This window comes from Anomaloglossus baeobatrachus, chromosome 2 (assembly GCF_048569485.1).
Source record: "Anomaloglossus baeobatrachus isolate aAnoBae1 chromosome 2, aAnoBae1.hap1, whole genome shotgun sequence".
Taxonomy (NCBI): Eukaryota; Metazoa; Chordata; class Amphibia; order Anura; family Aromobatidae; genus Anomaloglossus; species Anomaloglossus baeobatrachus.
The window spans coordinates 85,320,935-85,338,753 of record NC_134354.1 but is presented as its reverse complement, the minus strand read 5'-3'; the positions used below and the strand labels follow the sequence as shown (position 1 = coordinate 85,338,753).

Below are 17,819 nucleotides of genomic sequence, written 5' to 3'. Positions count from 1 at the left end.
TTGTGAGGAGGGGGCAGCATGCATGGGACATTGTGAGGAGGGGGCAGCATGCATGGGACATTGTGAGGAGGGGGCAGCATGCATGGGACATTGTGAGGAGGGGGCAGCATGCATGGGACATTGTGAGGAGGGGGCAGCATGCATGGGACATTGTGAGGAGGGGGCAGCATGCATGGGACATTGTGAGGAGGGGGCAGCATGCATGGGACATTGTGAGGACGGGGCAGCATGATGTGAGGTCAATGTGCAGATCATATTTCATAATTGAGGAAGGTGTGGTGGGTATAATTTATAAGGGAGGGCAGTGTGGTGTTTATTAGGGGCAATGTGACAGTCACAGTATATAAGTGGGGACGGTGTGGTGGGAATATTTTATACTCATGCTATGTTTTGATGTGCCTGTGGTGATCCCCATTGGGGGGGGGGTTAGTGCCCTTCATTTCTCATTTATACTTTTTAAAAGTGTTTTACAGAGTAGATCTGCCTTAAACAGATGTGATGTGCGAAAACTCAGTGTTACGTTGTCACTAAAGGGCGCGACCACTTAAAGTGCCTAGGGCAGCACGAAGGCAAAATACAGCCCTGCTTACAGCCAATGAAAACCCAAAAGTCGTGATCTCATAAAATTAGAATAATTACCACAAAACACCTGCAAAGGCTTCCTACGTGTTTAAAATGGTCCCTTAGTCTTTTTCAGTAGGCTACACAATCATGGGGAAGACTGTTGACAGATTTCAAGAAGCCAGGCGTTGACACACTCCATAAGGCGGTTAAGCCACAAAAAGTCATTGCTAAAGAAGCTGGCTGTTCACATAATGCTGTATCCAAGTATATTAATGTTAAGTTGAGTGGAAGGAAAAAGTGTTATGGAGAGGGGGGAGCCAGCACTGCCTATGAATGGCATGCAACAAATAAAAAAGTGTAAAATTCACAAATTCATTCCAACTGTACTATAATGCAAAATGAGATTTTTAGCAAATAATTGATCAATAATTTGAGCCACCCCTGCCACGTCATGGCAAATATCAATAGGGTGGTCGTACTCTATATAATATAAGTTACCTTAGTGCCATACGGCCTCCTAAATATTTTAATAAGCAGAACCATATAAAAGCAACACATATACCTGTGACATCTCAGATCCCCTCCCATGTTGCAAAGACAGACAACTGCAAATAAAGGCAGTCCAGGTGCCAGTGTATGCAGCAGGCCACACACACCAGCACAATGTCAAAACTAGCCCTCACAGTGTCTGACCAGCAGCCATGGATAAAGGCGGAGCAGGCACATAGTGCTTAATGGTGCTAGTGTGTGTGACCTTGATGCATATGCTGGCATCTAGACTTCCTTTATTCGCAATTGTCTGTCTTTTCAACATGGGAGCGGATCTGAGATGTCACAGGTATATGTTTTGCTTTTATATGGTTCTGCTTATTAAAATATTTAGGATGCCGTATGGCACAATGGTAAATTATATTATATAGAGTAGGACCCCCCCCCCATTGAGATTTGCCATGACATGGCAGGGGTCGCTCAAATTATTGATCAATTGTTTGCTAAAAATCTCATTTTGCATTATAGTACAGTGGGAATCAGTTTGTGAATTGTACACTTTTTATTTGTTGCATGCCATTCATAGGCAGTGCTGGCTCCCCCCACTATACTGAAGATAAAAGTGTGGTAGAAAAAGATGCACAAGTAACCGGGATACCAGCAGCCTTGATAGGCTTGTTAAGACAAGGCCATACAAAAATTTGGGGGAGATTCACAAGGACTCGACTGCCGTTGTAGTCAGTGCTTCAAAAGCCACCGCACACAGATGTATCCAGAACATGGGCTACAACTGTTGCATTCCTTGTGTCAAGCCACTCATGACCAACAGTCTGGAGAAAGAGTGGGGAGGCCACAATCCAAGCTGCTTGAGGTCTAGTGTGAAGCTTCCACAATCAGTGATGGTTTGGGGAGCCATGTCATCTGCTGGTGTAGATCCACTGTGCTTTATCAAGTTAGTGCAGCCGTCTACAAGGAAATTTTAGAGCACTTCATGCTTCCCTCTGCCAAAAAGCTTATTGGAGATGGAAATTTCATTTTCCAGCAGGTTCTGCACCTGTCGACACTGCCAAAAGTAAAAATGAAGGAAAACCATTGGTTATGAGTAAGGGCGTTAAGCCAGAAATGCGTTAACCACGACCATGCCTTGTCTGTATTGCACTGAATAAATCACCTGGTCACTCAGCTGGATCGTTTTCCTTCATTTTCACTGCTGCGGCCGGGGCAGGGCCGGATCCGAGTCTGAGGTGCGGTGAGGTCAGACATGGGTGAGCTGGATTCCTTTACAAACTGCCAAAAGTACCAATAGCTGGTTCAACAACCACAGTATCACTGTGCTTCATGGCCAGCAAACTTGCCTGACCTAAACCCCATAGAGAATCTGATTAGATGAGAGACACCAGACCCAACAATGCAGATGAGCTGAAAGCTGCTATCAAAGCATCCTGGGCTTCCATAACACCTCAGCAGTGCCACAGGCTGATCTCCATGCCACGCCGCATTGATGCAGTATTTCATGCAAAAGGAGTCCCAACCAAGTATTGAATGCATTTACTGTACATACTTTTCAGTAGGCGCCAACGTTTCTTAGTTTAAAATCATTTTTTCAGTTGGTCTTATATAATATTCTAATTTTCTGAGATAATGACTTTTGGGTTTTCACTGGCTGTAAGCCATAATCATCAACATTAACAGAAATAGACACTTGAAATAGATCACTCTGTTTGTAATGACTATATATATAGTATGTGTTTCCTTTTTGTATTGAATTACAGAAATTAACTTTTTGATGATATCCTAATTTATTGATGTGCACTTGTATGTATATTGCAGGAGGAGCTGGGGGCTAAAGTATATACATCACAGGAGAGACTGGGGGCTACATGTTACTGAAGGGTATACACATTACTGGGGGAAATACACTTTACTGCGGGGCATACACATTATAAGGAGGCATACACATTACCTGGGGCCATACACTTTTCTTGGGGGCATGCACATTACTAGGGGGGCATACACATTACTATGGGGCATACAAATTACTAGGTGGACAACATATTATTGAAGGGCATATGTAGCGCCCAGAGAATGGGGTACTCGGTCCCGGGCAATATATATATATATATATATTTATAGGAATGTCACTTTGGTGGCCGTTGCCCATTTCCGTGCCCTGGGCCCCTTTTGTTAATGGGAGTATTTACAGGGGATTTATAAGAGTTTTTGTCATGTGACAACACCTGCGGGTTGCGGTTAAGGATGGGAACCACCGCTGCTGAATGGAGGTACTCCTAGAGCTGGTGGTAATTGCAGCCTTGGTGTTAAGCCCTCCACAGGCAGGGCTGTGTCTTGGAGATGTAATGGTGTATAAGGAGATGGAGATGGAGAACACACCAGGTTGACTTTAACAGTAGAGATGAGCAAACCTCTAGAGGCTCGAGTTCGACTCGGTTCGTCGGACGGAGGCCGCGTTCGAGTTCGGTTCAGCGAACCGTTCGACGAACCTCTCAAACCCCATTGAAAACAATGGGAGGCAATCACAAACACATAAAAACACCTAGAAAACACCCTTCAAGGTCTCCAAAAGGTGACAAACAACTCCCAAGACAACACAAACACATGGGAAAGTGACAAGGACAAATACCCATGCGAAAACAAAACAGCTGGACGAGGAAAAAGAGGAGGACACACAGATATAGGTATGCTCTTCTAAAATCATGTAAAACACAGCAAGGAGACTCCAAGCAGAGTCTACCTTTTTTCCAAAAATTGGGCCCCACAGACACCACTTCAGTGGCATCACTTGTGCCCCAGTTGCAAACTACACAGGTAGATTTGCTTCCAGCACATTCCAAAATACGCCAGCCTTAATTGTCAACGGGATGACACCGGGGTAGGTAGCAAAGTCTTTGCTGATTCCAGATCTGTTCATCTTGGCTCGTTTTTAAAAACACAGCAAAGGGGACTCCAAGCAGAGTCTCCCTTTTTTACAAAAAGTGGGCCACACACACCACCTCAGTGGCATTACTTGAGCCCCAGTTGCAAACTGGACAGGTTGATTTGCATCCAGCACATTCCAAAATACGCCAGCCTTAATTGACCCCGGGATGACACCGGGGTAGATAGCAAAGTCTTTGCTGAACCATGACGTGTTCATCTTGGCTCATTTTTAAAAACAGAGCAAGTAAGAGAACTCCAAGCAGAGTCTCCATTTTTTCCAAAAATTGGGCCCCACAGACACCCCTTCAGTGCAATCACTTGTGCCCCAGTTGCAAACTGGACAGGTTGATTTGCATCCAGCACTTTCCAAAATACGCCAGCCTTAACTGTCCCCAGGATGACACCGGGGTAGTAAACTCCTTGCGGATCCATGACTTGTTCATCTTGATGAACGTTAGTCTGTCCACATTGTCACTGGACAGACGCGTGCGCTTATCTGTCAGCACACAACCAGCAGCACTGAAGACACGTTCAGAGACAACGCTGGCAGCTGGACACGACAAGATCTCCAAGGCGTAAGTGGCGAGCTCAGGCCGTTTTTCAAGATTTGAAGCCCAAAATGAGCAAGGCTCCAGTTGCAAAGTCATGGCATCGATGTTCATTTGGAGATACTCCTGTATCATCCTCTCCAGCCGTTGACTGTTACGAGGGGGACCCGGGGAAGCGTGCCAAGATGGGAAATGGACAGCTTCCGCCGCTCAAGGTCCACTGTGCGGTGTAAGGGACCGCTGCTATGGTCAGGGAAGAGTGAGCGGGTTGCTGCTAGTGATCGTCTGGAACGTCACAGACGATCTATGTACACCGGTCCGCCCTAACCCGTGAGGGTTGTATGGCTCGGGGCTTCTCGTACGGTGTACCTGTTGCACGGGGACGCACAGAGGTGCCTACAGACGTGTGCCAGCGGGAGTCACAGGAATATGGCACGGGGGTAGCACAGAGGTGCCCACGCACGTGTGCTTCAGAAACCAAGTGAGTCCGACAGAGACTCGAGGAGCTCACCTGGGACAGGAACACAGCCTGCTAAACGGGATACTGCCGGAGCAGCAAGGCAGGGGCAAGACCTGCAAACTAGGTGCTGCCTGAGCAGCAAGGGCAAAGCCCACAAAAGACAATAATGCCTAAGCAGTGGCGTGGCAGCACGCTGCCAGACATCCAAACATAGAAGGACAGTCGCGCGCCGCCATGATGGCAGGGGGAGCTTTTAAGGAGGTGTAGCTCCACCCAAGGGCGGGCGCGAGACGGGCATGACCCAATCAGGATTCGTGACGTCCTGGCCCAGCCAGTCAGGATTCAGCACATCACCAGCCTCGTCATCGGGCCGTGTGATATCAGTGAGCGAATCAGAAGACGTCACGTGGAGCACATGCTCATCTTCCTGCCTCTGGGTCATAAAGGCGGGATCCCCGGTTTCACAATGTGCAGAGACATGGGAAGTCTTGCTGCTTCCCTGAGAATCTATTCTTTGCACACTGCGCAACCTCCCAGAGCCTCCGTGATGCTGAGCAGGAGAGCTCGTGGCAGGCAAGGGATGGGAGACCGCTCCATTCCTTGCAAGGGGAGAACCACTAGGTGTCACCCTTCTGCTGTGTCTCTGAGAAGGCAACTCCTGCAGTCTCCCAGACCTTTGGCGCTGCTGAGCAGGAGGGCTCGTGGCAGACAAGGAATTGGGGACCACCTCATTCCTTGCAAAAAGAGAGCCACGACATGTAACAGTTGACTATGTGTCAAACTTCTTGTCTCTGGTGGCCTTGCAAAGGATGGTCTAAAAAAATTATGAAATGATTCAATAAAATTGCTGTTACCAGCACCACATACGCTGCTGCTGGTACGGTTAGATTGTTGATGACGAGACCGTCCCATGTTTATCAAGTTACAACTGGGAGATTCACTCCGTGCACCACTGGCGTTTGGTGGAAAAGCCAAGCTAAGATTGAGTAACAGCTTCTGCTGGTACTCCTGCATACGTGCGTCCCTTTCTATGGCTGGAATTATGTCACAAAATTTGGACTTGTACCGGGGATCTAATAGTGTGGCAACCCAGTAGTCATCATCACTTCTAATTTTGACAATCCGTGGGTCATGTTGTAGGTAGTGCAGCAAGATGGAGCTCATGTGTCTTGCGCATCCATGCGGACCAAGTCCTCGTTGTGTTTGTGGCGGCGAGGTGCTAACCGTTTCTTCTTCCTCTTACATCTCCCCCAACCTCGTTCAACGGAAATTTGACCAACGTCTCCCTCATCTGCTGAGTCTTCCATGTCCATCGAGAGTTCGTCCTCCATTTCTTCCTGGTCTCCTGCACCTTCCTCAACATTTTGGCTGCTACCATGCGCCCTTGTTAATCCCTCTCCCCCACCGTCCCATGCCTGCCGCCTTGGTGATGATGAACGTCTGGACCTTGTAGATGGTAGTATCCCTTGCGCATATGAATCCCCCTGTAGTTCATCCCCTTCCTCTTGTCCCACCCACCGACTCCGAATAGTGTTTAGCGTGTGCTCCAGCATGTAAATGACTGGAATTGTCATGCTGATAATGGCATTGTCAGCGCTAAATATATTCATCGCCATGTCGAAACTGTGCAGAAGGGTGCATAGGTCCTTGATCTAGGACCACTCCATCAGCGTGATCTGCCCCACCTCTGCATCTCGTTGGCCCAGTCGCTGTAACATGTGGAGAGTCGAATTCCAGCGTGTCGACACATCGCATTTCAGGCGATGAACCAGCAGGCCGAATAACTTCTGGAGTGATGCAAGTCGGTCAGCTGCGGCGGTTGAACGGCGGAAGTCAGCAGAGAGTGACCGTGCCCTGTGCAGAAGCCCATCTAGGCCGGGATAGTGGGTTAAAAATTGCTGGACAACAAGTTTCAACACGTGAGCCATACAAGGCACGTGTGTCACCTTGCCCCGGCGAAGGGCCGCACCCAGGTTTGCAGCATTGTCGCACACAGCCTTCCCTGGATGCAAGTTGAGTGGAGACAACTATTTACGAAACTCGGACCGCAGAGCTGCCCACAACTCCTCCGTTGTGTGACTCTTATTTCCAAGACATTTCAAGCTAAAGACCGCCTGATGCCGTTGAGCTTTGCTGCCAGCATAGTAAGGAGGTGTGCAGGATTCCTTGTGCGCAGTTGCAACGCGGGTGGCCTGACCAGGCAGGCTTGGGGCGGAGGTGGAGGACCCAGACGAGGTTGAGGAGGCAGAAGCAGTGGAGGAATGTCGACACACAGAGGATTGACGCACAAGTCGTAGGGATGGCAAGACTTGTTCAGCAGACCCTTCTCCATCTATCACCATAGTTACCCAGTGCCCAGTTAGCGACATGTAACGCCCCTGTCCATGCTTACTGGTCCAAGTATCGGTGGTGAAATGCACCAGGTCACACACAGACTTTCTCAAGGAAGCGGTGATGTTGTGTGCGACATGCTGGTGTAGCGAAGGCACACCTTTCTTGGAGAAGTAGTGGCGACTGGGCATCTGGTACTGGGGCACTGCGACGGACATAAGGTCTCGAAAATTCGCTGTGTCCACCAGGCGGAAAGGCAGCATTTCGGTAGCCAAGAGATTACAGAGGGATAAAGTCAACCTCTTAGCTTTGTCATGGCTCGGAGGAAATTACCTTTTATTTGTCCACATCTGAGGGACCGAGATCTGGCTGCTGTGTGGAGACGGTGGTGAGTAGGGTGTCCCTGAAAAACTGCAGGTCTGTGAGGAAAGTGCAGGCGGAGACATGATGTTGCCTTCATCCAAAGTTGGTGCTCTCGATGTCTGAGAGAGCTGTACACCAGCACTGGTTTCCCCTTCCAAACCAACGACCTACCAAGCAAACTGCCTGTTGATTTTAAAGTGGTGGAAGGTCTGCGTGGAAGAACAGGTCTGACAGCTGCCCCCACAGTCATAGAAGATGATGAGCGCGCGGATGCAGTGGAAGGGGCAGGCGGTGGATGGCCCGCTCCGCTAGGCCGCATTGCAGCACGGTGGGCTTCCCACTGAGACTTATGCTTGTTATTCATGTGACGATTCATGGAAGAAGTTGTCAAACTGGTGAGGTTTTGGCCTCTACTTATAGATTGCCGACAAATTTTACAGATCACATGATTTAGGAGATCCTTTGCAAAGTCAAAAAAGGACCAGGCTAGGCAAGGCTTAGAGGATATGCGACCTGCAGAGCCACCCCGACTTGTGCTCAGAGGCAGAGTGGTGGCTGAGGATGCACTTGTTGACGTGCTTGCAGTACTCCGACTCTGTCCAGGAAGGCACAAGGTAACTTCGTCGTCAGTTGCATCCTCCTCTACCGCCTCTGGGGACCTCCTCGAGAGCCCGACTGAGGGTTGACAGTATGTGGGATCCAGAACTTCATCATCAAGCGTTATGTTTGCACTCCCCTCGCCCTCAGACCTAACCTCTTCCTGCCCTGACTGAATAGTTAAGTTGTCATCCCAATCTTGTATCTGCGTCTCATCGTCATCAGTATGTTCCTCATTGTCTTCACCAACAGGTGTTACAGTTTGGGAATGAGGGTCTACATTATGCTCAGAAACGTGGTCATCAGGGCCTGAATCTGACTCACAAAGCTTCTGGGCATCACTGCAGACCATTTCCTGGTCTGTACTCACTGTAGCTTGGGAGCAGACCTCTGATTCCCAGCCTATAGTGTGACTGAACAGCTCTGCAGACTCAGCCATCTCTGTTACACCATCCTCTGCAGGGCGGGTGGAGACTTGAGGGCTGGGAGAAAGCAAGTGCGATTGGGATGACAACTCAGAGGGATGTTGTTTTTTGGATTTTGAAGTTGAGCTGGAGGAGAGGCCACTTGTTGGAGCACTTGAGATCCATTCAAGCATGTGTTTTTTTTGTGCATTGTCTACCTTTGTTCCAGTTGTTTTGTTCCGTAAACAAGGGAGCACATCGGATTGTCCACGGAAAGTAGTAGACATCTTACTTTTGCTGGAAGATGGCCTATCTTCAGCAGATGTTAATGTAGCTTTCCCACCTTCCCCACGGACACAAACTTGTTTTCCTTTTCCAACACGCCTGTTCCCCTTTCCACCAGCATCTGTCCTTTTGCCACTCATTTTGTTAGCGACAAGATTGGACACTTAAAATGTGGTAGAAAAAATTGAGAGGTGGCATAGATTGCAGAGGTGGTCTAGCTTTATTGTCAGCTGAAGAACCAACACTGACTATCCCTGACAATGCAACTATGGCCCTAAAACTGGCAGCACTGTTTGCTATAAAAATAGCGTAGCAAAATGTGCTGCAGGGTAGAAAGCAGACGTGTTGGAACTTGCTTGGCACTAGTGGGACACAAAATTAGCATAGCTGACACTTTATGGATGCCACTTACCGTATGTTCAGCACTGTTTGCTATAAAAATAGCATATCAAAAAGTGCTGCAGGGTAGAAAGCAGAAGTGTTGGAACTTGCCTGGCACTAGTGGGACACAAAATTAGTATAGAAGACACTTTTTGGATGCCACTTATGTTCAGCACTGTTTGCTATAAAAATAGCGTAGCAAAATGTGCTGCAGGGTAGAAAGCAGAGGTGTTGGAACTTGCTTGGCACTAGTGGGACACAAAATTAGTATAGCAGACACTTTTTCGATGCCACTTATGTTCAGCACTGTTTTCTATAAAAATAGCGTAGCAAAATGTGCTGTAGGGTAGAACGCAGAGGTGTTGGAACTTGCTTGGCACTAGTGGGACACAAAATTAGGATAGCAGACACTTTTTGGATGCCACTAAGAGTCAGCACTGTTTGCTATGAAAATAGCTTTACAGAAATGGGCAGGTGGGTACAGTAGCCGGGTTCTGTGGGTACCAGGACAGGAAAGGAAGCCTCACTCTATCCCTCCTAATGAGGAAATGCAGCAAGGAATTCCCTGAGCTGAGGTACACAGACACTGTTATCTGAAGCTCTATCCAGCGTCTGTGTCGCGGGCGGAGGGGATGCGCTCACCACGCTCAGGTCCGGGGCTTCTGCTGCTGCTGCTCGGTGGCTCGAGCGGTGGACAGGACCTGGGGACTCGAGCGGCGCTCCTTGCCCGTGAGTGAAAAGGGATGGTTTGGTTAGGGAGATTGTTTGTAACGACACCCACGGGACGTGGTGATGATGGCACCACCGCTGCTGGTAACGGGGATCACGGGAGAGATGGTAGGGTGCAGCTAGGATGTTGTCCCCTCCGTGGGTAGGGGGTTGGTGATCCCGGGGCCTGGTGGTGTAATGGGGAGGCTGGATGGCTGGGGTGCAGGGACTGCGCGGCGCGGTGCCGGACGGCACTGGTGTACTCACTCAGACAATCACTGACAGAGTCGTTGGTCAACCAAAACGGCCGGATGGACGGGTCCCGCAGCCGGCTGCAGTGTTGTTGTTGTTGTGCTCTCCCCGGACTGCTGATGGTGGCTGTCTTTCCCTGCACCTTGTAGAATGTTCTGACTCCTGTGGTTGCCCACCGGTAGTCCGCTCCCCGGCGTATAGTTGCCATAGGAGCCCATATTGCCCGCAGGCGCTGGCCCTTGGATCTCTAGCTTGTGGCGGTGGCTGTATATCCTCTCTGGCTGGAGAGTTGCCTTCAATCGGGACTTGGTTGTTAGGAAACCCCTGGGGTTCCTGTCACATTCGGATTTGACTATTTACGGCGGCTCCAAGCCTGGTCGGGGTCCGATGGCCCTGCCTGTGTGCTTAGCTTCACTCCGTTCCCCGGTCCGGTACCGGCGGGCCGACGCCCGACCCCAGTCCTTACCGCTCTGCGGATTTCCACCAACTCCTGCAGACGGCCACCACCGTCTGCCAACCTTGCTGTTAGTGCCTGGGCTCCTACCCAGACACCTCAGGTGTTCACTCCTCTCACTTTCACCTCCAAAACTGATCTGACACCTTTTCCCGCCTCCAGGCCTGTGAACTCCTCGGTGGGTGGGGCCAACCGCCTGGCTCCGCCCCACCTGGTGTGGACATCAGACCCTGGAGGGAGGCAACAAGGATTTTTGATTGACTGTTGTAACTGCCTAGGGTGGGGGGGTGTATGTTGGTATGTATGTGACTACCTGGCTAGTCCAGGGCGTCACATCTGCACGGACCTGCCTGTCAGCTATGGCTCTGAGCACCTGCAAATAATCCCTAAAAAGGGCTGAAGAAAACTGTAGTCCCTAATCTGTACAGTGCTGTGTGTATAGCGTACACAGCAGGAGCGGCGGTAGGAGCAGCGTGAGCGGAGACTGTCACTCACACGCATAAGGCATATAATGGCGGCGCGAGGGAAAACGGCCGTATTTATAAGACAAGGACATGTGACATTCACAGCCTATGACACATGCCCTTGCTTGTCTGGCAAAATGTCGACTTAGCTGTGTGTGTCTGGGATTGGCTGACATCCTAGCCCGCCCCACTGCACGCGCGCTTAGGGAAAAAAAAATGGCGATCGGCATTCTCTCAGCACCACAGATCTAAACCACGTCCCCCCCGCACACTATACGCTGAAATATGATAATAGTGTGAATCTTAGTGACTCACTCTATTACAGTGAAAAGCCAGCTAGTAACTAGCTAGGCTTTTTGCTGATCGAGTCGTTATCGAACGTAACTCGAGCTATCGAGCTTTTAGCAAAAAGCTTGCGTTCGAGTTCGATCTCGAGCACCCCCCAAAATCACTCAAACAAAAATTTGGCGAACCTTGAACATCGCTCAATTCTATTTAACAGTCTCTACTCACATGGACCCTCGGCTTGCTGCTTCCGGTCCCAGGAGTATCAGTGCCAATGTAGTGACCTAGGTTGCTCTGTCCCCGGCACTCTCTCTGTTGGTTAAGTCCCCATAGCTTGAAGCGTTTTGGGTCCCCAACTCTCCCTTTTGGGGTACAGTCTCCTCCGTACGGCGGGCAGTGCGGACCCTGCGGGGAGGTAAGAGTCCAAATCCCGATCCTAGTTTACTGATGATGCCCCTGGATTATTTGGTTCAGTGCAGTCCGTGAAGGTTTCCACACCGTGCAGATATTTATCAAACCGTTTAAAACTTGACATTTGACCTACGGCCCTGTGCCCCGTTCGTGCTCCGGTCCCAGCGGTATCTCCGGTACCCGTCCTGGCGACCTCTCTCCCATGCCCCCGGGGTCACCATTACACTGACCCAGTGCAGGCATGTCCGCACACCTCCCCGTGCGCTTTCAGACTCTCTATTTTTGTCTGACTGCTGACTCCTCCCAACAGGCTGGCTAAACCCTTCTGTTAACCCTTCTCTGCCTGGTATGGAGTGTTCACTAGGATTTAATTGTGTTTTGGTGGTCAATGGCACTGTTCCTCCAGGTCCCAGGGGATAGGTCCTGCATCTCCGAGAGGATGCAGTTCCTTGTAGTGCCCTGATGTGCTCAGGGGCACTACACATACACATTACTGGGGGGCATAGATGTTACTGGAGGATCATGGACATTACTTGGGGGCATTCAAATCACTGGGGTAGGGGGAATACAGCTCTGGGGGGCCCATACAGCTCTAGGGGCACTTACAGCTCTGGTGATGGGGCCCATACAGCTTTACTGGGGGAGCCCATACAACTTTGGGGGGCCATACTGCTCTTGGGGGGCATACTGCTCTGGTGGAAGGGGCATACTGTTCTAGAGGGGCCCATACATCTCTAGTGAGGGGCCATACTGCCCAGGGGAGCATATACTGCTCTGGGGCACCATACTGCTCTAGTGGTCACATAAAGCTTAAGGGTGGAGGTGGGGGGCACATATAGCACAGGGCTCGGGTGACGTTGCCTGGCACCGCAGCTCCTCTCTCTTAATCTGCGGAATGGGAGTGCAGCTTGTTGCGAACTAGCTCAGCCCACAGATGAACTTCTCTACACATGCACCCCAGCATTCAGCAGAGAGCGCTGGGGTGCAGGTGCCGGGTTTAATAGGGCCCGCAGCCAGGAAAGTGCGGCTGCCGCCCTGAGAACTGCGCTCCCTGGAACTCGGCGCGAGGACCTTGAAAACTGATCACAGCCCCGAACGACGGCGAGTGGGCCTCCTGATGGTCCAAGGACCCAGCACTTGCCCTGATGCGCTGCGTGCTGACGCCGGCCCTGAGTACAGCCCTACCCTGGTCCAACTATTCAGATTCCTCCCCATGGAAAGCTATATAGACAAATGCCATCTCAAAAAGGGGAGCAATGCCCCTGTTTGTGTGACACCCTGGCAAAACCAGGTGTCAACAGTAAGGCCCACGCACAACACCTTCCCACACAGGGTCACACACAGCCGACCTGAAATCTTAGTCACCCCCCCAGAGTAGGACAGACACACCAGTGGGCCGGATCAGGCGGATGAGAAACGCTCACCTAGGGGGTCTAGAGAACCGGGGGCGGGAAAACAGTGAGTGCAGTTCAAGTTCAGGAATTGGAGAGGAGTGGGGGTTCAAGTGAAAGGAGCAGAGCAGTGTAGCTCCTGTGAAGTGCAGCGTCTCAAAGGCGTTAGGGTTGGAGCCCCGCTGTGCTGGCTAGGTGGCAGACGATGATCCATGTCTGCAGGAGACGGGAAGACGGCTGCCGGGGATCCGAGGTGGACCAGGACAGGGTTGGAGCCCGCCGGTGCCGACACTGAAGATTCGACCCGGAAACCGTGCACAGAGGGGATACTTGGACCCTGAAGCCAGGACCGGAACCAACGGCCTAGCTAATTAACCAATTGAGGGCAGGATTATAGGTCCTGTCCCAACCAAAGTCCCAAAAGCAGACAACCACTCACTGAGAGGGATAGGGCATCTGCCAGGGCCTGGTAGATTCTGAGGGTCAGCATCAGCAGGCAAGGCTCCCAACCAAAGGGACCGGGAGTGGACTCCCGTGTTTCAGACCGGGAAGTCCAACACACTACTCACTAAGTGCAGAGGGAAGTGATATGGATCATCAGCCTGGGTGTGGGACCAGATACACCCGACCGTGGCGGCCGGCCGCCAGCACCTTGGTTTACCACTGGACTTGTGTGATTTATTCAACCGTGAGTAACTTAACATAACCCGGTCCGACCGGGCGTGCCGGCCCCTGCAGTCACCATCCCCAGCATGAAGATATTGTTCCCCGCGGCATCCATCCCTACCCACGGAGGGGTTAACATCCAGCTGCCACCCCATCGCCCCGAGAGATCCACAACAGCAGTGGTGGTGCCACACTTCACCACACCGTGGGTGGCGTCACAGACAGTTTACGGCAAATCCCATACAAATACATCCCCCTTTATTTGAAGTGTCCGCGCGACCCCCGGGTCCAGTAGAATCCCTCGATCCACACTGCGGATCCGGATCCGAACAGCCTGGCTGCTGGTACGGGGGCGGTACACCTCGAAACTTGGCGTCACGAACAGGATAGTGACCCATCCACCTTCCTGGGGGAAGTGCGCCTTGTGGACTGTCAGCCAGCTCCACTGCAAAATTTTTGGAAAGCCACCATTTTGCTGCCATTTTTAGGCACGAAAAACAACAAGCCAGCATCTTCTTCCCCTAGAAAGGGCGCGAAGCTGAAGCCCCGCCCCCTGGGAACGCGGCTGGAAGGAAGTAACACCCTGAGGCCGAAAACAAAACTGGTGAGCCGCGTCTAGAGACTGCTCCCGAACAACCAGGGGGACGGGTGAAAACTATGGCATGTGATCCAAGGAGATAAGAGGCAGGGACACCAGGACTCTGCCATCTTCTGTTCCTGGACACCATCTCAAGCGTATGTTTGCCCGGTCCGGCGACCCACTCATGGAGGGACCCACTCCCGGGACTGCTGAATGGGTGGAAGCCCAGATGGCGAAGATGTGCCGCAGGATCCAGACACAGGCCAACTATATGCTGGCAAGATGGACGGCCAAAATGAGGGATCTGGCTGCAGCTGTCTGGGCGCACGAAGAGGAAATGGCCTTGGAGGAGCGGGTAAGCGACCCACGCCCCTATGTTCCCCCGGAAACGACCCACCAGTCTGAGGAGCCCGGTCTGCCCCCGTCTGCCACGTCACGTCCCTGGCTGCCCGTACCTGCAGTTAGTGAATTAATCGGTCCGCTGCCCCAAGCCACGGCAGCGGAACCCGTTACATCTGCCCGCGAGGACCTGGCAACTGAGTCCTTGGGCTATGAGCATGCCATCGCTCCGGCACCCGTACCAGTCCCGCGCCAGACCAGAACCCAGAAGACATCCCCTCTGGCCCCGAGCTTGGCCGCACCAAAGATGACATCACCCCCGGTTCCAAAGATGGCGGCATGCTTGATGACGTCGGCCCCGGCAGTCTGCCCGGCCGCAACAGAAGCAATGCCTGACCGGAAGTGGGCACCAGCAAAGACGCTGACCGCTCCCCAGTACCTGGTCCTGGCTGAGGTGCACCCGGGATGCACCTGCAGGGCGGCAGAGCAGGCCACGGGTCAGCAGAGCCCTCCACTTCATGTGAGGCCGGTCGTAGCCGGCAGTGAGGGTGTCCGGATGATCCAAGCCCCCGAGCAGGAGGAAGCAGAGTACGGAACCAGTGCCCCGTACTGGGAGCGGCAACGGCAGCAGCTGAAGACCGAGATCGCGGCCCGAGAAAAGCGGAAGGCCAAAGTGTTGACCCGTGCCTACCGAGAGAAAGACAACCTCCGACAGGCAACCTTCCGGGTGCGAGGCCTGACCTACCAAGGGCAAGTCTGGCATTTTAATGCCCAAAAAGGATGGGGCTTCATCTACGAGCCGGGCATGGATGCCGAGATATTTGTCTCCCGGAGGGATGTGGCCCCACACTTACCTACTGGCCATCCGTATCGAGACCTGGAGCCCGGAGAGTTGGTCTCGTACACCCAGCACTGTGGAGAGAGGGGGTGGTTCGCCCTTGGCATGAGGAAGTGGGTGAAAGTTGGTGATCAGTTGTGCCTCCACCCCTCTCCGCCATCTTCAAGCGAAGATGATGAGTAAGGTAGCGGTTCCTGGCTACCCCAGTTTACCCCGTTACCAGTTGTTACAGTTAAAAGGACCATGGCTTTTGGACTGGAAAAGCCAACCCAACAACTTTTGTGCCCTGTAAATATGCCCCCAATCCACCTACTTCTTGATCCCCGCAGTCTCTGGAGAGGCTGATTGGAGGAAGGGCCTGCGGTGGAGTAGGCCGAGGCCCAGTCACTACAGCAACCGGTGACTACCCTCCAGGCCAGGGGTCCCCGAACTTTGGGTCCCGTGACAAGGACTGCCGGGTAAGGAACTTTTTACCCGGCCCGTGTGGGCATCACCCAGACCCGTTTCTGGACTTGGGCAAAGGGGTGTGCACCAGTGTTTTTACAGTGGCACCAGGGAACAGGTTGTTTTGGGTGGGTGCAACAAGGAGGTGGTCCGGTCCGTCCCGATGTTAGCAACGGTTTAAGAAATGTGCCTCCCGTAACGGGAAGAATTGTTGAAAATGTTATTATATTTGTTATCCCTTTTTCCCATTTTTACAGTCCCGGTTTAATAAACGTTGGTAGTCGGACAGCCCGCGGACGGTCTGTATTTAACCAAGGGGAAATGTGATGCCCTGCAAAACCAGGTGTCACACAGTAAGGCCCCTGCACAACACCTTCCCACACAGGGTCACACACAGCCGACCTGAAATCCTAGTCACCCACCCCAGAGTAGGACAGACACACCAGTGGGCCGGACCAGGTGGATGAGAAACCCCCACCTAGGGGTCTAGAGAAGCAGGGGCGGGAAAACAGTGAGTGCAGTTCAAGTTCAGGAGTTGGAGAGGAGTGGAGGTTCAAGTGGAAGGAGCAGAGCAGTGTAGCTCCTGTAAAGTGCAGAGTCTGTAAGGCGTTGGGGTTGGAGCCCCGGCCGTGCTGGCTAGGTGGCAGATGGTGATCCGTGTCTGCAGGAGATGGGAAGACGGCTGCCGGGGATCCGAGGTGGACCGGGACAGGGTTGGAGCCCGCCGGTGCCAACACCGGAGAACCGACCCAGAAACCGTGCTCAGAGGGGGTACTTGGACCCTGAAGCCAGGACCGGAACCAACGGCCTAGCTAATTAACCAATTGAGGGCAGAATTATAGGTCCTGTCCCAACCAAAGTCCCAAAAGCAGACAACAACCCACCGAGAGGGATAGGGCATCAGCCAGGGCCAGGTAGATCCCGAGGGTCAGCGTCAACGGGCAAGGCTCCAACCAAAGGGACCGGGAATGGGCTTCCGTGTTTCAGACCAGGAAGTCCAACACACTACACACTGATTGCAGAGGGAAGTGATACGGATCATCAGCCCGGGTGTAGGACCAGATACACCCGACCGCGGCGGCTGGCCACTAGCACCTTGGTTTACCACTGGACTTGTGTGATTTATTCAACCGTGAGTAACCTAACATCCCCAGGTCCGACCGTGCGCGCCAGCCCCTGCAGTCACCATCCCCAGCACGAAGACATTGGGCCCCGGGCATCCATCCGTACCCACGGAGGGGTTAACATCCAGCTGCCATCCCATCGCCCCCGGGAGGTCCACAACAGCAGCGGTGGTGCCACACTTCACCATACACCGTGGGTGGTGTCACAAACAGTTTACTGCAAATCCCGTACAAATACGTCCCCCTTTATTTGAAGTGTCCGCGCGACCCCCGGGTCCGGTAGAATCCCTCGAGTCACACTGCAGATCTGGATCTGAGCAGCCTGACTGCTGGTACGGGGACGGTACATTTGTACGAATTACGAGAAGCTAAATTGAAACTAAAAAAATGAACAGGACCTTGTGTTAGTATTTGTGCAAAGTGAAGGTGCATGTTCACACTGTGGCCATTTAAGAGACAACGCCTGAGATGAAAACACAATGATCAAATACCCTGTTGTAAGTA

General features: G+C 52.1%; 1 protein-coding gene across 5 annotated transcripts in view; it reads left to right on the top strand.

The window, feature by feature from the left end:
* The window catches only part of LOC142290977 (NACHT, LRR and PYD domains-containing protein 12-like), a 1,131,354-nt gene that overhangs the window by 965,957 nt on the left and 147,578 nt on the right, over nt 1-17,819 (top strand). The window lies entirely within an intron of this gene.